This window comes from Cyphomyrmex costatus, unplaced genomic scaffold, assembly GCF_001594065.2.
Source record: "Cyphomyrmex costatus isolate MS0001 unplaced genomic scaffold, Ccosl1.0 scaffold1320, whole genome shotgun sequence".
Classification (NCBI taxonomy): domain Eukaryota; kingdom Metazoa; phylum Arthropoda; class Insecta; order Hymenoptera; family Formicidae; genus Cyphomyrmex; species Cyphomyrmex costatus.
In genome coordinates, this window is record NW_017275305.1 from 29,864 (window position 1) to 42,083 (window position 12,220).

The 12,220-nt window shown below is 34.8% G+C and overlaps 1 protein-coding gene across 1 annotated transcript in view; it reads right to left on the bottom strand.

Annotated features, from left to right (window-relative positions):
* LOC108782674 (neurogenic protein mastermind-like) overlaps window positions 1–12,220 on the bottom strand; it is a 25,317-nt gene that overhangs the window by 492 nt on the left and 12,605 nt on the right. The gene's annotated exons all lie outside the window — the stretch shown is intronic.

Genomic DNA, 12,220 nt, shown 5'->3' on the forward strand with positions numbered 1-12,220 from the left:
TCCCTCCCCTCCCCCCTCTCTCCCTCTCCTTCTCTCTCACTCTCTCTTTAATGTTTGACTAATATTTACATTTTCTTCCAGTTACACAAGATTTAAAAATCACAAATATGTACATAAACAATCATTTCTCAAAAATCAATTACTGTATTGTAATAAGACAGAACTCGAATTATAATGTCTTAAGATAGATTTTATCTGTGTATTTCAGTTGAATTGCGATTGCAAATATAAGGTAACATTCATTATTTGACTGAAAGAGTTTCAAGATCATTTATTAAATCGTGTCGCATCTCAAAATTGATTTCAGTCAATTTTTTCAGCAGAAATGCGACAATAAACACGGGTCTAAAAAGGTTAGCCCGCCTAGCTTTTAGCAATCGTACTGAGTTGCAATAAAACGGTGAAACGTCGTGCAACAAATTCGATTCCTACGGACCGATACTATACGAAGAGTAATCGAGACGTCTAATATCTCAGATCTATACGGTGTCCTAAATTGTTGGTAGGCGTTCAACTAATGGATCATAATGAGAATTGTCGGACCAGCATAATGACCATACTGAAACGAATGTTGAGTTCTCTCGATTGTCTCGAAAGAAAACACTCGATGGAAAAAGGATGCGCGCGCGCGTACGGTACAATAAACGGCTAATAAAAATTCTCTAGTCCTAACAAATTGCTATCTACTTAGTTGGTTAAAATCTTTCGCGACCATTTCGCGTAATATTAAACGCACGACATGACTGTTTGTGGTCGTTTTCGTCAGACTAAAAGGTATAACTAAAATACAGCAATTTCTTTTATTTTTTGCACAATTTTTTCTTTATGCGACAACAATTAAATACGAATGTAAAAGCTGCTTACCACAGGGATGGCTCATGTAGTTCTTTTCACTTATTCTTAATTAAAATATTAAAATTATCTCCAAAGAATAATTATGTATTTCTAAATTGACCTCTGCATTGTTTAATGTTAAAAATTTAATATAATAATTGTATTATTATATTATTAATAATATTAAACATATTGCATATTCAATACATGCGAAAACCTGTACACAAAATATAGAAATACGAATGCAGATATAATCATTAAAAAATAAAATACGTTTTGATCTTGATCAAATTATCTTAGTGCATACATTTTCAATTGATTAAAACAATAACGAAAAATTCATATAATTATGAGTCTGGTTAATGCCAAAACTACTTTTTTAAGTCAGATCTTGATCAAGCGAGTAATACGAATGAACCACTTGCTTCAATAAGTACGAACTATATTATCACCAATTATAGCTCAAAAAAATGAATTTAATTGGTTTTATAAAACTAAAATATATTATAAATGAATCTTCCACCGATTAAGTGGATTTTGAATATACAGTGGATATTTTGATTTTGAAAATTGTGATTATAATAAATTTAAATTTATTTAAATTTAAAATATAAGTAAAATATAATCCGATTTTTTAAATAATAAAACTCATTAAGCTTTTACAAGTATGTAAGATTTTTTCAGATTTTTTACAATCCGGAACAATATTATAAAAAACTGCACTGAAACTTAATGATCCAGATAGGTTGAGGGAGGGTATGATATATTGGTGTACCAATTAGTTCGGTTCGTTTTTTGTGTTCAAAAATGCTTCTATTTCAAAACAAAATAAATGAACAGATTAATTGAAGTATTGTCCATCGCTGGCTACTACTTTTTCCCATCTCTCAGGCAATTTTTTCGAATTACATCTCGAAAAAATGACTCGTCTTTGGAGGCGATCATCTTTTGGAAAACGTACCGAACTAATTTGTACTCCCAATAAAATTTACCGACGAAGGATTAAATTTTGTAATTACAGTTTTCTTCTATATAATTTTCTTTTCTACATTCAATGAACTAGAATATGATACTCTGTAATAAAATATACTGTGAAATTATCAATTCTTAAAATTGAGCATTTATCCAAAACAGAAATCACTCAAAACAACGGTGTCTAGTTCGATAGAATGAGTGTCACTGCAACTGATCTCGTCGGTTTCGTTCGTCGAGCAAGTGACTCACTCACGAGGTGAAATAAGAATGAACATGAACAAATAACCTCGAGCTTCTCTTGCGCAACATTGCAATAATCGCTCGATCACGCGATTGTTCCCATATTTTGCGCACCGCTGATTGAGCACTACTGGTGATCTAGTCGAAGTGACATCTTTGTCGCGAGTCGTGATTCTGAAATCCGACACGTGTCATTCGCAACTTTGAATACGTACGAGTCAGGAGCAAACGACAAAATAATTTTGAATGTGGATCCGCGTGTTAAGAGAGAATTTATATTTTATTTCTTGAGACACATGTAAAACCACATAATATTCTTTTGCGATATCATAATATTAAAACAGATTTAACTATTAAATTAAAAACGATTTTTTTCTATAATATTGCAAGAAAAATTTTAATAATTACCACAAACAATTTTATTCGTACTCAACATGAGAATTACGAGATAGGTATTACTTAAGACAATATTGCAAATACTGGTGTGAACTTGACGCCCGATTTTATCAAAAATAAAAATTGATAGCGTAGCGCGTTTGTACTTCGTTTATACCTGTTTGTATCGACCTTTATTTCGTTTGTACCTCAAAGAATACAAAGATAAGTGGATTATAAAAAATAGCCAACGCTCAACTTCAAGATTTTTTAATGTCATTTACATATGCTATTCGAAACAGAATTGTTTGTACCCGTTTGTACCTTCTCCATTTTCGTACCTCAAAGGGCTCAGAGAGGGCACGCATCACGCACGCACACACACACACAAAAGGTGTAAATCCGACCGTGCAACCTCCACGTGGTGCACTTTGGGTAATGCTAATGCCGACGGTACTGTAACTTTCGAGCCTTATAACTCGAAAAATATTTAATGGAAAAATATTTTATTATAGTGTTTTGAAAAGCTCTTGAGGTAAGCTACAAGAAAATGTAATAAAAAATAGGGAGTTCTATTTAAAAAAATCTATGTGACCTTGATCTGATCTTGGCGACGCCATCCAAGGTCAAACTGATTAGATCAGTAAATACATCATATTAAACCCTACAATTCTTGTCTGAAACATTTTTCTCCAAAATGCTTCGTTTTCAAGATATTCAACCGTTTCCGTACTTTTTGATGACCCTGTATGTAGATCTTTATAGATCTTCTTCCAAGTCCGTTGCATTTTGGCAGATACGTGGTGACTATACTTGTTGTCCTTCCATGGATCCGATAGATTTCCTCAACATTTGCATAATGCTCATGGAATTGATAGTACGATAGATTCCCCTGCACATACATATACCTACTGATATATCGGACTTACAATCTTTGTTATCTTAATATCTTCTATATGATATCTTTTAAAATGGCTAAGTTCGGTATATAGAAATTGCGGAAAAACTGAAAAATGCTGTATTTCCGAACTCTTTAAGGTACAAACGAAAACGAAGGAGATACAAACGAAAACGAAGGAGATATAAACAGTTCTCTTTCGAATACCGTTGGTCGCCTTTCAATATCTCTTAAAATAGCCGACTTACCTTCTTGAAAAGTTTTCCCGAAAGTTTGAAAAAGCTGTATTTCCAAACCCCTTGAGATACAAACAAGTCTAATACAAACAATTCTTTTTTTAATGCCGTTGGTCCTATTTCAATATTTAAAAAATTGGTTAAATTCGCTATATAGAAGTTGCGCAAAATTAAAAAACGCTATATCTCCGAGCCCTTAGAGGTACAAATGAAAATGAAGGAGGTACAAACGGGTACAAACGATTCTATTTCGAATAGCATAAACGACATTAAAAAATTTTGAAGTTGGGTGTTGGCTATTTTTTATAATTCATTTATCTCCGAACTCTTTGAGATACAAACGCGCTAAGCTATCAATATTTATTTTTGACAAAGTCGAGCGCCAGTTCACACCGGTGTTACAAATTATCTTCTGCTCACGTAACTGAAGTAATTCAAGCGTTATTCAACTTTGATAAACTTCAAGTGAACGTATTAGAACGGATAATTTTTTTGATATTTTCTAAATATCTAATGTACTTCATGTAAAAATATTTTATAATAATTTGGTGAAATTTTGTAGTAAATTTGCAGTATTATATAAATATATAACCACTTTAGATTAAAATTATGTAGATATAATAGAAATCGTATTCCAGTTATATTAAGTTTATAACTTGAAACCTTTTTTTGCAAAAATTAAGCCTTTTTTTAAAACACAAATAAAAAAATTTATCAATTAAAATATTGATCATTACATACGACTTTTTCCGATCTTCCTGGTAATAAGCAGATACCATATTGAAAGAACGACTCATCTTTAGAGACTATCCAGTTAGAGACTCATTTTTCGACGTCTTCATAAGAGTTGAAGTGTTCCTCTGCAAATGCGTGTGCCATTGACTGAAACAAGCGGTAGTCGGAAAGGGCACGATCTAGCCGCATGGGGTAGCACTTCCCAACAAAGTGCTTCTAACGTTTCTTTAACAAGTTCTGTGACGTGAAGTCGAGCATTGTCATAAAGCAAGATCACTTATGCTGTCTCATATTCTGGTTGTTTTTCGCGTAATGCTTAGCTCAAACGGATTATTTGTTGTTAGTAGAAATCTCCTGTGAATGTTTGATCAGATTTCAACAGCTTATGATATACTACACTCTTCTGACCCACCAAATACAGAGTATGGCCTTCTTCCCATAAATATTGCGTTTTGGCGTCAATGTCGTCGGTTGACCTGGGTCGCAAATGATTTTTCAGCGTTTGGGATTATCGAAATAAATCCACTTTTCATCGCCAATCACAATTCGATGCAAAAATCCCTTTTTTTTTTGCCTGGCAAGTAATATTTCAGAGATGATTTTTCGCCGTTCGATGTTTCTCTTTCTTTCAATTCATATGATACCCATCTTTCTTTCTTGTATACACATGGCTTTTGAACGCTTGGAAATGGCTGCTGATTGTGAGTAACATTCAACGTTTCTGCAAGTTGATTTTGTGTTTGACATGGATCTTCATCCATGAATGCTTGCAGTTTTGTATCTTCGAATTTTTTTTCTGACCTGAACGTTCTTTATTATTCGTGTCAAAATCACCAAGTTTGAATCGTCAAAACCGTTACTTACAAGTTCCGATAGAGTAAGTTTCCAGTAAGTTTCAACAAGCATTTGATGAGATTCAACAGCAGTCTTCTTCAAATTGAAACAGAAAAGCAAAGCTTCGCGCAAATGATGCTTATTTGGTTAAAATTCAGACATTTTCTTTGTAGTAAACAACTATGTTGTTGTCACAAACATAAACTTTTATAATAAATATTATCGACAGAGGTCAAAACTACAAATGATGCCTTGTTCAGCCATTACAGTTGATCGTCAAAGCTACAGCTATTTATCATTAGAGAGTAGGTTTCAAGTTAAAGATCTAATATAAATGACAATAGTTCTGCAATAATAAATTATGCATGTTCCTTTTTTATTAAACCGTGAATAATAATATTATTAAAACGGTCTAAATCTCGAGCTAAATTTATTAATAATATTACTTCAGAAGCCCATCATTTTATATTATTTCTACAATATTATAAAATAGAATCAGAGACTATTATTTAAGAAATTTAAAAAGTGTATGTGTGATACTGACTTATATTAATAAAATTCTTTTTATGAAAATTTTAATGGTGCGCGCGAAGAGCGCGCTTATATTAAGGTGCGTCTAGACTATCGAGCTGAAACGCGAGCCGAACCTCGAGCTGAGCCGAGCTTTGAGCCGAGCCGAGCCGTGCTTCGAGCTGATGAGTTTCGAACCGAAATTATCGAAAAAAAAAAAAAAGAAATACGGATCGCTTGCGACGCTTGTGAAATTTGGTTAAAGCTCGTCTTGATTTCAACTCCGAAGTTTAGCTCGATAATTTTGGTTTGAAACTCATTAGCTCGAGGCACGGCTCGGCTCGGCTCGGCTCGAGGCTCGTGACTCGGCTCGCGGCTCGATTCGGCTCGAGGTTCGGCTCGCGTTTCGGCTCGATAGTCTAGACGCACCTTTATGTTCTGGTATTAATAAAGGAGGCCCCTAAGGCCTATTTTTGGTCCCCTTTAAATTTCAATTAAAATGGTCCAAATCTACTTATTAAGAATGAAAAAGTACTTTTAAAATGATTTTAAGTTAAACGGAGGTGTTTTAGGCAATTAAACCTTTCGATTTGTGGGGTTGTTTGTTAAAAAATTAAAAAAAATTGGTTTCTAAAACTTATATCCAAATTGTCAAGTAATTAGCTCGAAAGTTGTTACTCGGGGGTTTTTGGGGTCGCTGATTACGAATCTGACGTTAGATTTTAAAAATTCAAAACGGTGGATCCAATATGGCGGACAAATTTTTGAAAAGTGATCGGATTCACTTGAAACTCGTTACTCGGGGGTTTTTGGGGTCGCTGATTACGAATCTGACGTTAGATTTTAAAAATTCAAAACGGTGGATTCAATATGGCGGACGAATTTTTGAAAAGTGATCGGATTCACTTGAAACTCGTTACTCGGGGGGTTTTGGGGTCGCTTATTACGTATCTGACGTTAGATTTTAAAAATTCAAAATGGCGGATCCAATATGGCGGACGAATTTTTGAAAAGTGATCGGATCACTTGAAACTCGTTACTCGGGGGGTTTTGGGGTCGCTTATTACGAATCTGACGTTAGATTTAAAAAATTCAAAATGGCGGATCCAATATGGCGGACGAATTTTTGAAAAGTGATCGGATTCACTTGAAACTCGTTACTCGGAGGTTTTGGGGTCGCTGATGTGCATTTGTTTCATTTAAAGGAGCAATCAGCAATAGTTCGTTTGTTTTCAACATTATAATTGTGGGATTTTATTATTTATTGCTCCTTGTCAATCTTCTTTGTATTTTTGTATTAATTAATTATTTTAAATTTTAAAAGAATACTACGGTTTAAAAGAATAATACTATCGGTTTATGAAATGAAACAAATGCACATCGGTTTATGAAATGAACTATTCTCATGTATTCATGGATCCTTGTTCCTATGTATTTTTAATGTTTTCTTTTTATTAAAAAACGAAAAGCGTCATTCATTTGTTTGTTAAGTACTCAATAGTCGTCAAAAGTCAGATTCGTAATCAGCGACCCCAAAACCCCCCGAGTAACGAGTTTCAAGTGAATCCGATCACTTTTCAAAAATTCGTCCGCCATATTGAATCCACCGTTTTGAATTTTTAAAATCTAACGTCAGATACGTAATAAGCGACCCCAAAACCCCCCGAGTAACGAGTTTCAAGTGAATCCGATCACTTTTCAAAAATTCGTCCGCCATATTGGATCCGCCATTTTGAATTTTTAAAATCTAACGTCAGATTCGTAATCAGCGACCCCAAAAACCCCCGAGTAACAACTCTCGAGTTAATTACTTGACAATTTGGATATAAGTTTAGAAACCAATTTTTTTTTATTTTTTAACAAACAACCCCACAAATCGAAAGGTTAAATTGCCTAAAACACCTCCGTTTAACTTAAAATCATTTTAAAAGTACATTTTCATTGTTAATAAGTAGATTTGGACTATTTCAATTGAAATTTACAGGGGGCCGAAAATAGGCCTTAGGGGCCCTTCTCCTTTAACTTAATGTTATACATAAAATGTCTTTTCAAAACTACTGGTATTTCAAGTTTTATATGTTTTCAAAATAGACAAAATTTTATAATTCTTCATATTATCGTAGGATCTTTTATATACTGGATCTATTTCTAAAAATTTCAATAGTTGATCTCTATATTGCATAAATCGTTTTCCAAGATTCAACAGATAAATTGAGAACATGCGGATCGAGCGAGAATGTCGAAAGGAAAGAGCGCCCCGTGTTCAAGATTTGGTTTACCGTTTTGGTTAGCTTCTCGACGGAAATGGCGATTCCCACAGCTTTCCCCCATCACGTTCGTGGTGGCCTAGCGTTAACGCGCATTATTGTTCGCTACTACTATTATGAATGAGCGGAACGCATGCATTGCGACTTGGACACGTGCAGGTATGCGAGACAGTTTCGCGAGAAAGAGAGAGAGAGGGAGGGAGGGAGGGAGAGAGAGAGAGAGAGAGAGAGAGAGAGAGAGAGAGAGAGAGAGATAATATTTCAAATATATTTAATATGAGATGAGGGGTACAGCGGAAAGCGGAGGCGATTCGAAAATCGGCCAATAGTTACATACACTTTATGTATGTTCACTTTGTACTGGCATCTTTAATTAATAATCAGTTACTTTTCGTAATAATATATTACAATTTAACTCGTGATTGTACTGCAATAGTTTTAAATATACGTCATATCAGTCTGCAGTCGGTAGTATATTTAAATGATGACTGTTCCGTTTATCGGCGAGCCGGGTGAGGGGGGGATGTGCGACTCGCGTCCGCCCTTCCACATCAAAACAATCCCCAAGGCTGCTTTCGCTAACCGTCTAATAACAACATATTTAAATGCGGATAGAGAAGAAGAAGAAGAAGGAGAAGGAGACGTTTCTTAATTTTTCATTAAAATCACCAATTTTCGGCCGCTTGTATCTCCAGAACGGCTTGACCAATTATAATTTTTTTTTTATTCAAATTATTCGTGGCGATGCCGCCCTTTCAGGACATATAACGTTCGATTCAAAATTTTATATATTTTAGTAGTTATGCACCCCCCAAAAATGGACTTTGGTGGCTTGGGATAAGAGACTTGTAGTGTCTCTCAGTTTTTGAACACCTTGGTACCTCGGCAAGGAGATAAATGTGGCCAAGCGTTCCTTATTAGAGTTCGCGGTAACACCAAAAAATAAATGTAATGAGTAAAGACAAAATGGGTGATGCAATGCCCGCGAAAAAGGAATGGCGTTGCTGGAACGGTCTCCGGGCGCCTGCGTTTACGGCACATTGCAATAACGCGCGTTATAGGAGTCGTCAAAACAACGAACTATCAAGATGAGCTCATCCGCGAGCACACATCAATGTGATATAATGGACAGTTGAAGTCGGCAATACTTTCAAAAATGTAAAATAGAAAGCACGAAACACGTCCGTCGCGGCCGAGTGGTTCTTCGGAACTTGGCGTAGTAATACCACTGAACTATACTACTAAAACTCGCTCTGAGGCCATCCGCCTCAATAGAAAGAGTCAGTTTAGGTTACTTCGTAAAAAAATTACATAATTTATAGTGGAAATGTATACAATGTGTGACTTTAAAAAATAGTACATCTTACATTTGATAGTGTAAATGTATCTTTACTTTGGTTGAAAAATTACAATAACAATACTATATTTCAATATTTTTATGTAAATGTACAAATTTTTGTAATATTATTTGAAATAATTATTATTATATTATGTAATGTTACAATATAATATGTGATATTATTATCTTATATAATATTATAAAAATTTGTACGTTTACGTAAACATTGTGAAATGTACTATTGTTATTGTAATTTTTCATCCAATATAAAGATACATTTATACTACAGAGGTAAAATGTAGTAATTTTTAGTAAAATCACACAATTATTTGAAAATTTACGTAAAAACTATAAAATACAGTATTGTAATTATAATTTTCCATCCAATGTAAAGATAAATTTACACTATCAGAGGTAAAATGAACTAATTTTTGTAAAATGAACTAATTACACAATTTTACATATTTCCACTATAAATTGTGTAATTGTTACACATATTATTTGTGTAATTTTACGCACTTTTTTTTTACACTGCACACAAGTATAATTGTCTTTTTGATGTATATATATATATATATAATCACATAATATTATTTTATGTTTACATGTTTAAATAATATGTAAAGTAATCAAAGCGTGACGAAATTAATTAATACTCTAAATTTGATTATTTCAGTTTGGAGCTAGTTGATAATCAATTAAATCGTAATGAAATACTTGGTTTTGGCATAAATGTGGCTAACGAATGCAGAAAATAATTTTCTATTCGTGAATAAAGAAGTTATTATTTCTTAGGTTTATAAGAATATCGATGAGAACATGCCCTAACGGCCAAGCTAGATCTCGGGTGCTATAAAAATTGCATGCGAATTTATATACTACATTTGTAGATTCCTAATTGCGTACCGAATTTTCATAAGACTTGAAACACAGCACTATCACACAAGTTAAATTGACTAACAAGTTAACAATTCTTAGTCCACTTTGCGCATCTTTAAATCGATCTTAATAATGTTGAATGACATATTAAAATCTGTAAATCGACATGTTAAATGTGTAAATCATTAATTTTCTATTGCGAAAAATACAATATTACCTCAGCCAGGAGTCAAATCCGGATCTCTGACATTTCGTGGGAGCCTAAGCCTTTTAGATTAGTCCTAAACTTTTTAGATTTTGGACAACCGAGGCCTTAGTAATATTCTTCGCAATAATCACAGTTTAAGTACAACGTCTATTTGCAGATGACGTAAACAAACAAATATCAAATCTGGTAAATATATAGATTAGGGGAGGCCCCCCCCCGATGATCTTGACCTTGACATATGTTGTCAAGGTCATGACCCTGAGTAACCTCCCGCAGGTTTTAGGTGGCGGTCACTGTCCGTTAAAAAGTTATTAACAAAAAAAGTTTCAAAATTAACGTATAATTTCTGCCATATATGTAGTATAACAAGTACTATTTTACATCTCCTTCCGTTTAGAAATGTTAAACTTTCCACGCGAAGTAACTCTCACCTCCCCCAACCCCCTGCGAAGGGGCACACGACTTCTACGATTGTACTGTTGCTATGATGGTACTCTCGGGGCAGACCTCTGTGACGGTGTGGGTGATGGCCTTCGGCCACCCCCTTGCACCCGCCCGTGTGTGTACGTGTGTGTGTGTGTGTGAAATATCAAGTAATAGACTCATAATCGTTATACAACGAATGGAACACACACACACACACACACACACACACACACACACGGGCGGGTGCAACGAGGTGGCCTTCGGCCACCCCCCCGCACCCACACCGTCACAAAGGTCTGCCCCGACAGTACTATCATAGCAACAGTACAATCGTAGAAGTCGTGTGCCCCTTCGCAGGGGGTTGGGGGAGGTGAGAGTTACTTCGCGTGGAAAGTTTAACATTTCTAAACGGAAGGAGATGTAAAATAGTACTTGTTATAATACATATATGGCAGAAATTATACGTTAATTTTGAAACTTTTTTTGTTAATAACTTTTTAACGGACAGTGACCGCCACCTAAAACCTGCGGGAGGTTACTCAGGGTCATGACCTTGACAACATATGTGAAGGTCAAGATCATCGGGGGGGCTCCCTTAATCTATATATTTACCTCAAATCTTAATGAACTGTGAGAATTTAAATCCTACCGATGAGAACATGTCGTAACGGTCAAGCTAGATCTTGGGTGCTTTTATATATGTATTCTACAATACATTCTGAATGTATTTTCAATAGTTCTATAGTCCTAAATAGATAAAACTAATAGTTCTGCCCTCTAAAGTAAAAAAAAAGCGAAAATACAGGGTGCGTCATCAAAATCCAGATAAATTTTAATTTCAATTTTCCGCTATATTGTGCCTTCGCCAGAGAATGTTATTGGTATTTTCGAGAAAACCTGATGCTTCTAGTAAATAGTCATATTCTCAAAATGGCCGCGATGTTGAAACCAAGTGCGGAATATAATTAAAGAGCCGCGATTATCGAAGGCCTTCGCGCTGGGCGCTCAAGAACAGAAATAATTAGTAGTATAAAGAGACAAGGGCAATGAGCCAATAAGTTCGTTAAAATCTTCTAAATTAATCTGATATATTGCAAAGAATATCACGTAATTATGGCGTCCTATAGCTTCCACTACTGGACTCAGTAAGGTATTGTAGTGGAAGCTTGCCTTATACGCCTGAGAGAGTTATTCAATCGAGATTCTATATGAAGAGATATACGCGTATCAAAGCACTTGCGAGAATTTGCGAATATCGATAGACCTCTGATGGCGGGTCGACATAGTAATATTTTCCGCAATATTTATCCAAAGTAATATTATATATGTAATCCCCCCCTTTTTTTCTCCTCCAAAAGATATAATTAGATTTTTTGGATACCAGAAATTAACCGTTTATGACGTTGTGTGTGTGTGTGTGTGTGTGTGTGTGTGTGTGTGTGTGTGTGTGTGTGTGTGTGTGTG